The following is a 13797-nucleotide window of genomic DNA, read 5'->3' as shown; positions in this document are numbered from 1 at the left end:
GCGTGTACGTGTCTGCAGCCCATACCTCGGTATGTGCTTGTCAGAAAGCTTACCTGACGTCATACTGCAACAGTCCCATCGCGCCTTCGATGGGACAACAGGACACCCCGTTGTCAGACTAGGAGTATGGCTTAGCCATACGACTTGACGACTGTCAGCAGATGTTCCTGTCCCTATTTACCCACCGCCAGCCAGGACGTCCATCCGGCCGGCTAGACGAAGAGCGCCGTCCGGACGGCCCTAATTCCCTGCGCCGGCCGGGCGGCGCGCCCATTACGTCCTACCTTCTCTTAGGCCTTCCGCTCGGTCATTATTTACTGTTTCATTAAGCGTCGGAACCCCGATCCCTGTCAGGGCGCCTTTTACTATCAGATGTTTACTGGCAGACCGATCGGCTTGCCCTTTTCTCATGAGTCCGGTCGGCTCACCCTTCTTCGACGGATCACCTGGCCTTTTGACCTCCACGTGGCGTTGACCCCTCGTTAGGGGGTCCCGGGCTCTTACCACCGGATCACTTGCCTTCCCCTCGAGTCTAATCGAAGGAGGCGAAGTCCGACTGACTGGACTGCCGATCTGACTGAGCAATGATCACTGCATTAGGCCGCTCGGCCAGGCATAGGGATACTCATCCGTTCGGCGGTATCTTGTCCGTGCCTTATGTTCTCTTGGAATCCATGTCCGATGCTCTCCCCTACTACCCATCACGTGCTCTGCGCACGGTAAGGGGAGCTTATTAAATGCGGCCAGTATCCTGCTGACACGTGGCGATCGTGCATTTGTCAGCGTATGGCGGTGGCGTCACTTCCGATGGAACAGCCGCCGTTTGAAATGAACGGCTAGATGACGACCTCGATATCGACGACCTAGATCGGACGGTGTAAATTGATCGCGGTTGCCCTTATAAAGCTCCCGACCCCAGCTCTTCGCCGCATTTCGACCTTATCGTCTCCAGCCATCCCTCTGTTCCTTTTTTCCGGCGACCTTGCGTTTCAGCTCTCCGACGACTCTACAGCCCCCTTTGATCATCTTCTTTGCCCGTAAGGATTCCTTTTCCTTGCTGTCTCTCCTTTTTTCTCTTTATTAGCTATTTCTTTCATCATCCCGCATTCTTTCCCTGTTTTTATTTCTCCCTCCTTCCATCGCGCGTCCATCCCTAGCCTTATACCATGACCAACACCTCACAGCCGACCGGCGGTGCTCCGGGTCTTTGGTATTCGACCATGGAAAGCCGGTTCGACGAGGAGGACGCGTTGCGTCTCGCTCGGACTTACGACATTCATTCCGACCACCAAATAATATTAGCCACACCGGCCGATCGGCCTCATGAACCGCCGTCCGGCACAGTTCTTTTTTTCCGAGACCAATTTTTGGCCGGGCTGCGTTTTCCACCCCACAAGTTTTTCTTACAAGTCTGCAATTATTTTCGCATTCCGCTCGGCCAAGTAGTCCCTAACTCCATTAGGCTGTTGAGTGGAGTGATAGTCCTTTTTAAACTGAACAACATTCCCCTTGACCCTAAGATTTTTCACTACTTTTTTATCCCAAGCAAGCCGAGTGGGGTACCTTTATTTTCCAGTCTAGGATAGGTTTCGTCCTTTTTGATAGTATGCCGAGCTCCAACAAACATGGGAAGGAGCACTTTTTCTATGTGCGTTTTCCCGAGCTGCCAACTTTTCGTACCAAGTGGCAGACGGCGATGTCGGCGCAACCGGAGCTCGGCAAATTCAGAGGCGATGCGGCCTACCTTCATGCGGCCGAGCGGTTGGTGGGTCAGCGCTATCACATTGACAAGCTGCTCCTTCCGGGAGTAATGTATATATTTGGCCTATCTTCTACCCCGGCCGATCTGCCCTGCAGCATGAGTAAGCGATTCTCATCCCTCCTTTTTCTTTTGTTCTAATTGATTTAATCTTTGTTTCTGCAGCTGAAGTTATGTGGCGTGCTAAGGCGACCGAGAAGCTCAAATTGAAAGCCGCTTAGATTGAGGCGGTGAAGAACAAGGAGGTCGCCGAGCGGGGCCTTGATCCAGCCGATCCGACCGGCGAATTAGGCGAGGGGACCCAGGATGCCCCTGAAGCCTTAGCAGCTACTACCTCTCACGACGAGGCAGCGGGCGGCACAGAACCTTCTACCCAAGCCGAGGTGGAGGGTCGTTCGGCCGATGATGTTCCGCTACTCACTCGGAAGCGCCGACGACCGGAATCTGCATCTGCCTCAACTCCACTTGATGAGCCACAGCCCGAGCGGGGCGCGGATGCTCCGGTGTTGTCCGGGACGGTTTCCCTAGAGAGTACCCCGACCCCACATGGCTCTCCAAGGGCAAGCTCTGAGGTGCCGCCGTCCAACCCTTCAAGAACTCTGCGCCGTATCAAGCGTTTGGGCGAGCTTCCTTCCTCGTCCACCGGTGGGCCATCTGGTAAGGCCGATGCTTCTTAGGGCGAGCCGAGCGGCCCGAATTTAATTAAAACCGTCCTGCGCCTCCCCTCAGAGGAATACATGGCTGTTGCTGATCGGCCAGTGGTCCCCGAGCAGCAGATCACCTTGACGGGTCCTCTTGCAAAAGCTTGGGAGGACGCTCGGCGCCGAATAAAAGCGATGACTCCTGGGCAGCTCGGCGACAGCAACCTTCAACAGGCCACCGGGGTATGCTCTTTTTCTTTGTTCGTGTATTTGAATTAAGTTTTCAACCTGTTCACTTTTGCTCGTAGAACTGGGTGGAGCAAATTGCCGTTAGCAATCGGTTGGCCGAGCTAGAGGATGAATTGAAAAAACTCAAGGCCGCGGGAGACAGCCGACAGTCGACGACCGCTCTGGAGAAGGCCAAAAAATTACTGGAAGCCGAACGGAAACGAGCTTCCGATCTAGCGAGCAAGGTCGTTCGGCTCGAAGCGATGGTCAAACAACGAGATAAGGAGATCAAGACGGCAACCACCCGGAAGCGCCAGGCCATCGATGACATGGACCGAATGAAGGTGGATATCAGAGGGCTGGAGCAACGCATCAAGGATCTGGATGCTCTTCTGGCCACCGAGAAGGAGAGCCGCTCGGCTGACTTGCTCAAATTCGAAGGGGATTTAAAGGATCTCCAGGCTGCTAATGATGCTGCCCAGGCCACGCTTAAAGAGTATCAGGACGGGGAGTCAGCTTGTTCTGACGAAGTGAGGAAGGCGTTTGTCCGCTCGGACGAATTCGGAGAGAAATTTACCGACAAAATTTCCCTCACTTTCGAAGAGGCGATTAAGGCGGCTGTGGATTACTTGAAGACCAAAGGCCACCTTCCCGCCGAGCTGACCATCCCATCAGAGGACCTGGCAACCGTGATGGGCGCCATTCCTGATGCTCTTTTTGAATTTGATGCGTGAGGAGGGTTTTTTACCAACTTTTTTTTTTGTATCTTCGCCGCTCGGCCAAACTTATTTTTTGCTGTAACTTTTTTCATTTGCCTAGTGCTTGGCGTAAATGGATCATCTTCCCTTCCTTGCAATTTTTGTTTTGACAAGACCTTTTTCTTTCTCCATGCGATTGCGCAGCCGCTCGGCGCGCGAATGTCACTCGTTCACGTGCTCACGTCTTTAATTCTAATTAACCATCTTTTGCTTTGCGCCTTACCTCAAAGGGGTTTTCCATAGATTTTGCTATGCGAGCCGCTCGGCTACTCAGGGGTCTTAAAGAACGAGCTTTGTCGTCGATCGGCTTCTTACCGCCGGAATATATGACATGGATGGCTCTTCCGCTCGGACGTTTACAGACGCCGGCTCGTCTCTCGATATTTAACGTCGGAGCTCGACGGTCTTCCGCTCGGACGCGACGTTTATAGACGCCGGCTTGTCTCTCGATATTTAACGTCGGAGCTCGACGGTCTTCCGCTCGGACGTTTATAGACGCCGGCTCGTCTCTCGATATTTAACGTCGGAGCTCGACGGTCTTCCGCTTGGACGTTTATAGACGCCGGCTCATCTCTCGATATTTAACGTCGGAGCTCGACGGCCTTCCGCTCGGACGTTTATAGACGCCGGCTCGTCTCTCGATATTTAACGTCGGAGCTCGACGGTCTTCCGCTCGGACGTTTATAGACGTCGGCTCGTCTCTCGATATTTAACGTCGGAGCTCGACGGTCTTCCGCTCGGACGTTTATAGACGCCGGCTCGTCTCTCGATATTTAACGTCGGAGCTCGACGGTCTTCCGCTCGGACGTTTATAGACGCCGGCTCGTCTCTCGATATTTAACGTCGGAGCTCGACGGTCTTCCGCTCGGACGTTTATAGACGCCGGCTCGTCTCTCGATATTTAACGTCGGAGCTCGACGGCCTTTACGGCTAACTTCGATACTGCCGATCGGCGGAACCCTTGGTCATCCTTTGAATTAATTTCACTTCCTGCATTACAGGGACACGGGCGACTAGCATATACACAAAAAAGAGTTACATTCGTGCACCTTTCATCCAGCTCGATAAGGCTGGAGATGATTTGCACTCCATGGTCGATCCAGCTGCCGCCCGTCTTCATCCTCCAAATAATATGCGCCCGAGCGGAGCTTTTCAATAACCTTGAAGGGGCCCGCCCACGGTGCCTCCAGTTTACCGACGTCACCGACCGGCTTGACTTTCTTCCAGACAAGATCGCCGACCTGGAATGATATGGGGATTACACGGCGGTTGTAATTTTGCTTCATCCGTTGCCGGTACGCCATCAGTCGGACGGACGCCTTGGCTCTTTCTTCTTCGACCAGATCCAGCTCCATGTTCCTCCGCTCGGCGTTGCTCTCATCATAGCTTTGGATCCGAGCAGATTCGACTCCGACTTCAACAGAAATGACCGCTTCGCCGCCATACACCAGATGGAAAGGCGTGACGCCCGTCCCGTCCTTTGGAGCCGTTCGGATGACCCATAAGACGCCCGGCACTTCATCTACCCAACTCCCTCCCAAATGGTCGAGCCGAGTGCGTAGAATGCGAAGAATTTCCCGATTGGCTACTTCGGCTTGACCGTTGCTCTGGGGATAAGCCACGGACGTGAAGTGTTGCTCGATGCCGTAGCTTTTGCACCAATCCTCTAGCATCTTCCCTGTGAATTGCCGCCCATTGTCGGAAACCAATCGGCGAGGGATGCCGAACCGACAGATGATGTGTTGCCAGATAAATTTTTTGACCATCTGTTCGGTGATCTTGGCTAGCGGCTCGGCCTCCACCCACTTGGAAAAATAATCAACCGCCACTAGCAAAAATTTCCGCTGCCCAGTCGCCATCGGAAATGGACCGACAATATCCATTCCACATTGATCGAACGGACATGAAACTGTTGATGCCTTCATTTCCTCTGCCGGTCGGTGGTTGAAGTTATGGTACTTCTGGCATGAAAGGCACGTCGACACGGTCCGAGCGGCGTCTGCTTGTAAAGTCGGCCAAAAGTATCCAGCTAGCAGGATCTTCTTAGCTAGTGCTCGTCCGCCCGGATGTCCTCCGCACGATCCTTGACCGGCTCTCCTCCTTAGCAGCTAGGCTTCATACTCATTGGATGGTGTGGCGCCCGAGCGGAGGAACTCTATGATGGGTGTCCGCCAGTCGCTTGGAAATGTGAGGCCTTCCATCCGGTCGACGTGCGCCACCAACAGTACTTTTTCAATTGGCTGCTGAATGGCGACCGACGTTATTGAGCTCGCGAGTTTGGCTAACTCATCAGCTGCTTGATTTTCTGCTTTGGGTATCTTCTGGACAACAACTTCTCTAAAATCGGCTTTGAGCTTCTCGAAGGCTTCAGCGTAGAGCTTGAGCCGAGTATTATTGATTTCGAAGGTACCAGAGAGCTGCTGAGTGGCCAACTGTGAATCCAAGTGAAGCGTTACCCGACCGGCTCCCACATGCCGGCGACTATGAGGGCCTCATACTCTGCTTCATTGTTGGTAGCTTTATAATCCAGCCGGACGGATAAGTGCATCTTTTCTTCTTGAGGGGAGAGCAACAATATTCCAATCCCGCTTCCGAGCTGAGTGGACGACCCATCCACATATATTCTCCACATAGCTTCCGGCTCCGGCCTTTGCACCTCAATCACAAAATCGGCCAAGGATTGCGCTTTGATCGCCGAGCGGGGATGGTATTGGATGTCGAATTCACTTAACTCTGTCGCCCACTTGATGAGCCGTCCGGATGCCTCTGGATTTAGTAGAATACGTCCGAGCGAGCTATTGGTTTTGACAATGATCGTATGCGCCAGGAAGTATGGACGAAGGCGCCGAGCGGCGAGGACCAGAGCGAAAGCTAGCTTCTCGAGCCCAGTGTAGCGAGATTCAGCATCTTTTAAAATGTGACTAAGGAAATACACAGGCTCTTCTCCGCTCGACCTCACTAAAGCCGAGTCGATTGCATGCTCGGTTGAAGAGAAGTACATATAAAGTGGCTCACCCGTAGTCGGCTTGGCTAATACCGGGAGGGAATTCAGATATGCCTTCAAATCCTCGAACGCCCGGTCGCATTCTTCGTCCCAGTGAAATTTAGTGGCCTTGCGCAAGATTTTGAAGAAAGGGAGGCTCCAGTCGGCAGTTTTGGAGATGAACCTGGACAGAGCAGTTATCCGACCGGTCAGACACTGCACTTCCCTTGTATTTCTTGGAGGCGGCATATCTTATAGAGCTTTCATCTTGCTGGGATTTGCTTCGATGCCCCGCTCGGTCACTATGTATCCTAGGAAACGTCCTCCTTTTGCGCCGAACAGGCACTTCTGGGGATTTAGCTTGACTCCATACTTGCGTAGCGTTCGGAAGGTTTCCTCCATGTCTTTGAAGAGATCGGCCGCTCGGCCGGACTTAATGAGAATGTCGTCCACATAAACTTCCAGATTCCGCCCGATCTGCTCCCTAAATACTTTGTTTATCAAGCGCTGATAGGTGGCTCCCGCATTCTTTAATCCGAACGGCATCACCTTATAGCAATAAGTGTCATCGACCGTCACGAAGCTGACTTTTTCTTGATCTTCACGGGCGAGCGGTACTTGGTGATAGCCCTGGTAGGCGTCGAGCATACATATTAATTCACAACCGGCCGTAGAGTCCACCAGCTGATCTATCCGGGGCAGAGGATAAAAATCTTTCGGGCAAGCTTTGTTGAGATCCCGAAAATCTATGCACATTCTCCACTTGTTGCCTGGCTTGGAGACTAATACTACGTTAGCCAATCAGCTCGGGAACTGCACCTCGCATATATGGCCGGCCTCTAGAAGTTTTTCCACCTCTGCTCGGATGAAGGAATTCTGCTCGGCGCTGAAGTCCCTTTTTCTTTGCTTTACTGGCCGTGCGTCCGGTCGGACATGTAGCTCATGCTGCGCTATGCTCGACGAAATTCCAGGCAGCTCATGTGTCGACCAGACGAAGACATCATGATTTCTTCGGAGGCATTGGATCAGCTCTTCTTTCTGCTTCTCCTCCTGATCGGACGCGATGAAGGTCGTGGCCTCCGATCGGGGTCGGGTGTATCTGCACTTACTCTTTTTCTTCATAAACTAAAGAGGGTGGCTTTTCGGTGATGGTGTTTACCTCGATCCGGGGCGCCTTCCGAGCGGAATTGGCTTCTGCTCGGACCATCTCGATATAGCATCGCCGAGCTGCTAGCTGATCTTCCCGTACTTCTCCCACTTTGTCCTCCACGGGGAACTTGATCTTCTGATGGAAGGTTGAGACGACCGCTCGAAATTCGCTGAGCGCCGGTCGTCCCAAAATGACGTTGTAGGACGAGGGAGAGTCGATCACCACGAAGTTTGTTGTCCTTGTCCTCCTGAGCAGCTCTTTTCCCAGCGAGGTAGCCAACCGGATCTGTCCGACCGGCTGAACTTCGTTACCCGTAAACCCGTAGAGCGGAGTTGTCATGGGCAACAGCTCGGCTCGATCAATTTGCAGCTGATCGAACGCCTTCTTGAATATGATGTTGACTGAGCTCCCTGTGTCAACAAATACGCGGTGAATAGTATAATTGGCTATTACCGCTTTGATGAGCAGAGCATCGTCGTGGGGTACTTCAACTCCTTCCAAGTCCCCGGGCCCGAAACTAATTTCGGGTCCTTCTGCTCGTTCTCGGCTACAGCCGACCGCATGAATCTGGAGCTGCCGGACGCTCGCCTTTCTAGCTCGGTTGGAGTCTCCTCCGGTCGGCCCGCCAGCAATAACGTTGATCTCGCCTCGGGAAGTATTGCTTCTATTTTCCTCTTCCCGAGCGGACGGTCGAGACCGTTCTCTGGACGCTCGGCGATTCTCCTGCCTTGGAGAACGATGCCGATCGGGAGTCTGTTGCCGTGGCCTATCAGCTCGCGTCCGATCGGCTTCATGAGTTCTCTGTTGCCTGTCGACTGAGGGAGACCGTCGTCCGGCATTCCGGGGCACAGGATGAGCCACGAAGGGAAGACTTCGACAATCCCTTGTGTTGTGCGTATCCGTCCGGTGGAAGGAGCAGAACATCGGGGTCCATCTCTTCTTTGGCTTGGGCCGGGCGGCAGCTACCTCTTGCACATGGGACCTGGCGTGGGGGGATCGGATTGCTTCGGCCCTTGGCGGAGGAGCCCGCTCGGCCGGAGGAGCCCGCTCGCCTGGAGTTTCTTTTTTCCTGGCTGCTTGCGCTTCTTCCACGTTGATGTATTCGTTAGCCCGGTGTAGCATGTGATCGTAATCTCGGGGCGGCTTTCGGATGAGTGATCGGAAAAAATTCCCATCCACTAGGCCTTGTGTGAAGGCATTCATCATGGTTTCTAAAGTGGCCGTTGGAATATCCATTGCCACTTTGTTGAATCGCTGGATGTAAGCTCGGAGCGATTCACGGGCTTCTTGCTTGATGGCGAACAGGCTCACGCTCGTTTTCTGGTAGCGTCGGCTGCTTGCAAAATGGTGGAGGAAGGCCGTTCGGAAGTCCTTGAAGCTTGTGATGGATCCGTCCGGCAACCTCCGAAACCACCGTTGAGCCGATCCCGAGAGAGTGGTAAGAAAAACTCGGCACTTTACTCCATCTGTGTATTGATGGAGAGTAGCTGTGTTATCGAACTTACCCAGATGATCATCTGGGTCAGTTGTCCCATTATACTCGCCGATCGTCGGAGGCACATAGTGCTTCGGCAGAGGATCTCTCAGAATAGCCTCTGAAAATTGGCGATTAATCCTCTCGGGTGATGCGTCCGCTCGGGGGTCTTTCCCCTTTCTGTCATCTCGTCTAGGCATCTCATCCGAAGAAGATCCCCTATCTCTATGAGCTGGTACGGCTTCAGGGGTGCGGAATAGGGCTCGATGAAATGCAACGGTGGCCGGTGGTGCTTCCGCTCGACCACCAGATGCTGATGTTGCTTGCTGCTCCGGCCGCTCGGCTGTGACTTTCTGTTTTTGCTCCACGAGCTTGGCGGCCCTTATCTCGATCAGAGCGTCGAGTTCCTCGTTCGAAAGCGTCACCATGTGTTGTCGTCCAGCCTCGTCCATTGTTTCCGATCGGATGCAGGAGCGTTCCCACAGACGGCGCCAATTTGATCTTGTCCGAACGCTGAATCAACGGACGCTGGGCACGTGGCGCTCTCCGGGTCGTCGATGTAGATCTCCGGCTAGTCTCACGAAGCTTCGGCGAACCTGCACAGAAGTCGGGCCGGGAAGGGGTTCCCGGCGGCGACCCTCCGACGCTCAAGTCAGGCAAGCAAGCAGTGAAAAGAGTGGCTCCAAAGGTCTTGAACGCGTATCTCCGGCGAAGTCTGCGGCTCTTTATATAGAGCGGTGAAAGAGCTTCTACACGCCCACCGAGGCGCGTACGTGTCCGCAGCCCATACCTCGGTATGTGTTTGTCAGAAAGCTTACCTGACGCCATACTGCAACAGTCTCATCGCGCCTTCGATGGGACAACAGGACACCCCGTTGTCAGACTAGGAGTATGGCTTAGCCATACGACTTGACGGCTGTCAGCAGATGTTCCTGTCCATATTTACCCACCGCCGGCCAGGACGTCCATCCGGTCGGCTAGACGAAGAGCACCGTCCGGACGGCCCTAATTCCCTGCGCCGGCCGGGCGGCGCGCCCATTACGTCCTGCCTTCTCTTAGGCCTTCCGCTCGGTCATTATTTACTGTTTCATTGAGCGTCGGAACCCCGATCCCTGTCAGGACGCCTTTTACTATCAGATGTTTACTGGCAGACCGATCGGCTTGCCCTTTTCTCATGAGTACGGTCGGCTCACCCTTCTTCGACGGACCACCTGGCCTTTTGACCTCCACGTGACGTTGACCCCTCGTTAGGGGGTCCCGGGCTCTTACCACCGGATCATGTACCAACATAAATAATATAAATAGTAATTTTGAAAGGTATAACCAACCGAAAATTCATGCTACCACCCTTACCAAATTAAAAAAAAAAAAATAGAATTCTAAATTGATGAATCAAAATTAAATAAAAATGAAACAAAGGTTATCATTAAAAATCCTCATCATCAAATGTAACATACAATGAATAAAACAGTAGTATCATTGTCCTTTTTATTATTTTTTAATAATAACCTCAAGAGGAAAAAAAATATATTAAAGTGACTATTATATCCTTCGATAAAAAGTCTCATAAAATTCATATATGCAGCTACATAAACAATAGAAAAATAATAACTTTAAAAGGGATAACCAGCCAAAAGTTGATTCCAGCATCTTCACCAAACTAGAAAAAAAGGACTAAAATTCTAAATTGATGAACCAAAATCACTCTTACTTCATTGTATTCCATCTTTATTTTATTTTGATTCATCAATTTAGAATTCTGACCTTTTTTTATTTGATGAGGTGGTGAAATGAATTTTTAGCTGGTTATCCTTTTCAAAGTTGTTGCTTTTCTATTATTTATACTAGGGCATGTGAATTTTTTGTGAAGATTTATACCGAAGGATATAATAATCAATTTAATATATTTTTTATCTCTTCATGTTATTATTAAAAAAATGCTAAAAAAATATAATGGTATAATTATCTGCCTTTCTATTGTTTATATTGGGCATGTATGAATTTTTTTGAAGATTTATAGCTAAGGATATAAAAATCAATTCAATATGTTTTTTTTTCTTTATGTTAATTATTATTAAAAAAATGCTAAAGAAGATAATGATAGAATTATCTTTTACAAGATTTTTCACATTTGACTTTTGGTCAAAGGGTTAAATGTTATTTTTTAAACAAGGCGATAAAATGCTATGGGAATTGGGATAAAAAAACATATGGGGTTAAAGGTATTTTAACCTAAAAAATAAAGGTATAAATTTAAATGAAGGAGAAATCTTCCAAGTCCGAATCTACTTCATGAAGTAGATTGATAAAATAAAAGTAATTAATTAATTTAAGGAGCATATCTAATTTTGAACCCATTTTATATGATTAATAGAACTCTGCCACATGGTCGGTAGCTTCATTTAAACTCACTACTCTCCCATTCTTCTGACCACCATTCAAATTGGCCTATTAATATCCATCGTGAATTAATTAAGATATATTTAAGGAACTCCTATTACCTTCTCTTTCTCTCTTTTCCATCTTCTTAATTTCAACTATTTTCGCTTCTTCGGAAACAATGCTCCTGTCAAGGTACGTAGCGAATCATCATTAATTTGTTGCAATAAGATTTGCTATAATTTATTTATTTTTTTTCCCCATGCTTAAGATTCTCATCAATCTTGGTATTCAGATTTTAATGGATTCAAATTTTGACAATTTCTTAAAAGAAGCAAGATTAATTAAGGTTCTTTTCTTTGACAAATTTATTGTAGAAAGATAACAACATTAAAGAAGCTAGCTCTTTGATTCTGGCTTCGACGAGAGATCGTTGAATAGATTCTTGAATCTAACAAACATTACATTCATTTTATTTTATTTTATTTTATTTGTTTTCGCTTGCAGATTACCAAAATAGAACAAAAGAAAAGAAGATTCAGTAACTAAATCTGAGAAATCTGTGCCCAAAATAATGTCCGGGAAAATAAATTGGACTTGTGCTTACTATTATCCTTTCTTTCTCGGTGCAACATGCTTCTTGATTACCCTTTGCAAGTTCTTTCTTCCACCATTTATTCTTCTTTTAAAACCCTTCGTCCTTCTCGTCATTTTCACTATTCTTTTGCTCGTGATGCTTCTGAGATTTGGTAAGACAAATACTGTCCTCAAAAAAGACAAAAATGAGAAATTAGCTCGCAAAAGCTCTATGAAGCTTGAGTTGGGCAAAAGGGACGTAATCAGAGTCAGAAAGGTGGAAAGTTTCCGATCCAATCCCAACATTAGAAGCAGGAGGACTTTTAAGGGCATGACAGTAAAAGCAATTGCTCCGGATGATAAAGGATTCAAAGAGGACGATGCCAATCCAACCAGTGCCACTTCCGTTTCTTCCAGCAGCTCTCCCGATGAAGATCATGCCAATAAGATTTCTGAAACTGAAGATACCCAACAGTCATCAGAAAATCATGACAATGCCGAGTCATGTTTGGGTTCGCCGTGGTGCTGCGTTGAGCATGGAGACGATCGTTTCGATTCTGAAGTAAACGGTGCGTGGATGGAGGACCAAGTCGACCCGCAATTTTCCGAGGAGAAGTTGAAAGATGCAGCGGCCGAACAGAACCATCTGGTGGAATCCGGGAAGAAGGACGATGAAGATGTTGAAGGGGCAAGAGAGGAGAAGAATGAGAGGAACAGAGTTTCTATTAGTTGGACTGCAGATGATCAGAGGAACCTCATGGACCTCGGGGACTCTGAACACGAAAGGAGCCGACGATTGGAGAGTCTGATAGCCAAACGGAAAGCGAGGAAAGCAATGGAGAGAAATTTGACAGACTCGGATGATAATGCGGATCAGGCACTGCCATCCATCAGTGTTGGTACAAAAAGGAATCCTTTTGATCTTCCTTTTGATTTTGACGATTCACTTCCTGGTTCAGCTCCTTCCAGACTCTTGCCCAGATTTAACCTTTTCGATCTTCATTCCGCGGAAGAAGAAGACGGCGAAAATCTAGGCCACAAAAGCTCGGTTACTCTCCCCCAGCGAGATGTGTACAGGAGGCACGAGAGCTTCACGATTGGCGTTTCATTTTACGAAAACTTCAAGCAACAAAATAAAGAGACTAAAGAAGTCCGTGATTCCAAGTTTTGTTTCACATCTGAATCTGATACAGTTTCAGTGACTGATCTTCAAGAAGACCTTCCTCAACATGATAAGGAACTTGCTGGGCATGTCAACCCGATGGATGCTGAATTTGTGATGAGCCAGATGGACATAAACAATGATCACGAAGCTGGAGCTTCTGAAGATGCAATTCGAGATGATAGTAGCCAAGAATCGGTATCGAGTTCGCTCATTGCATATACAGACAGGCCTGAATTGAAGAATCCTATGGACCAAAACAAGCTGCAGGAAGCTCATGTCATTGAAGACTTTGGACTAGTTCAAGATGAGAGCAGTCAGGAATCGATGTCGGTATCCAGTTCACCGATTACTCATGTCGACAAGGAGGCCGACAACTCTATCGTGCACGATCCAGGAAGCTTGCAAGATCTCGAAGAATCTACTCTTTCGTCGAATCCAATGCCTGTAAATTGTTATGCTGTGAAAGAGGTGGCAGCTCAAATTGTGGAACTTGCTGACAACAATAGCCCTTCATGGACTGATGAGTCCAATTCAGATTCGGCACCTGATGAAACTGTCAATATTTCAGGTGAAAGATATACTTGTTCAGAGATGTTGTAATTAAGCAAAATTAAACACAAAATTCCGTTGTCATTCATTGAAGTCTCATCCTTTGCAGATAAAGTAAACTCAACCCCAAAGGAG

Source organism: Zingiber officinale, chromosome 4A, assembly GCF_018446385.1.
Source record: "Zingiber officinale cultivar Zhangliang chromosome 4A, Zo_v1.1, whole genome shotgun sequence".
Taxonomy (NCBI): Eukaryota; Viridiplantae; Streptophyta; class Magnoliopsida; order Zingiberales; family Zingiberaceae; genus Zingiber; species Zingiber officinale.
This window is presented reverse-complemented; position numbering follows the sequence as displayed.